Raw genomic sequence first — 809 nt, 5'->3', positions numbered from 1 at the left:
TTAAAATCTTTATTTGAAGTTTTGATTCTTATGGGGAAACAAAATATACTTATGGATGAACACGAGGCTGATGAAATCCCAGAAGGTCTCTTTACTTCTGATAACGTTTAAGCTCTGCTAGCATGCTGGATACATTCTGGTGAAGAGGTTCTGAGAAAGTGCTTTGAGACAACAGCAGTTAATGCACTGTTCTATTTGAAAACACAGCAGAAACAGATGCTTGAGGTCTGAGAGAGCTGCTTTTCAGAAGGAACTCTGAGGGAAATGAGAGATTCACACCTCTTTTCCATTATCACTGATGATGTGGTGGACATAGCAGGGGAAGAGCACCTGCCCGTGTTGGTGAGGTTTGTCAGTGAATCTCATAACCTCAGAGAGGAATGTGTGGGCTTCTTGCTTTATGAAGCTAATGCAGAAATTCTGGCTGTGAAATTTCACACTACAATAACTGAGAAATGGGGACTAAACATGGAGTACTGTCGTGGCCAGTCTTACACTGTGTCCAGTGGATTTTCTTCCAAGATGAAAGTTGTTGCATCTAAACTTTTAGAGAAATACCCTCAAGCTGTCTCCACACTCTGATCTTCCTGTGCCTTAAATATGTTGTTGGCAAAAACAGTACCTGTTCAATTGGGAATGACTGAGGAAGTTTGTTCTTTTTTCCATCGATCACCACAACTGCTTTTTGAACTTGACAATGTTATGTCTCCATTTTCAGAACAATGAAGAAAAGGGTAATGAACTAAAGGAAATTTGCCATTCTCAATGACAGGCAGGCACGATGCTTTTGAAATTTTAGTAGATCTCCT

At 40.2% G+C, this 809-nt stretch overlaps 1 pseudogene; it reads left to right on the top strand.

Moving 5' to 3' along the window:
- The first annotated feature begins 3 nt into the window (after positions 1-3).
- On the top strand, positions 4-807 carry LOC101347068 (52 kDa repressor of the inhibitor of the protein kinase-like; annotated as a pseudogene).
- Positions 808-809: the final 2 nt, after the last annotated feature.

The sequence above is a fragment of the Trichechus manatus genome, unplaced genomic scaffold (assembly GCF_000243295.1).
Source record: "Trichechus manatus latirostris isolate Lorelei unplaced genomic scaffold, TriManLat1.0 scaffold01976, whole genome shotgun sequence".
In the NCBI taxonomy this organism is placed as follows: domain Eukaryota; kingdom Metazoa; phylum Chordata; class Mammalia; order Sirenia; family Trichechidae; genus Trichechus; species Trichechus manatus.
This window is presented reverse-complemented; position numbering and strand designations above follow the sequence as displayed.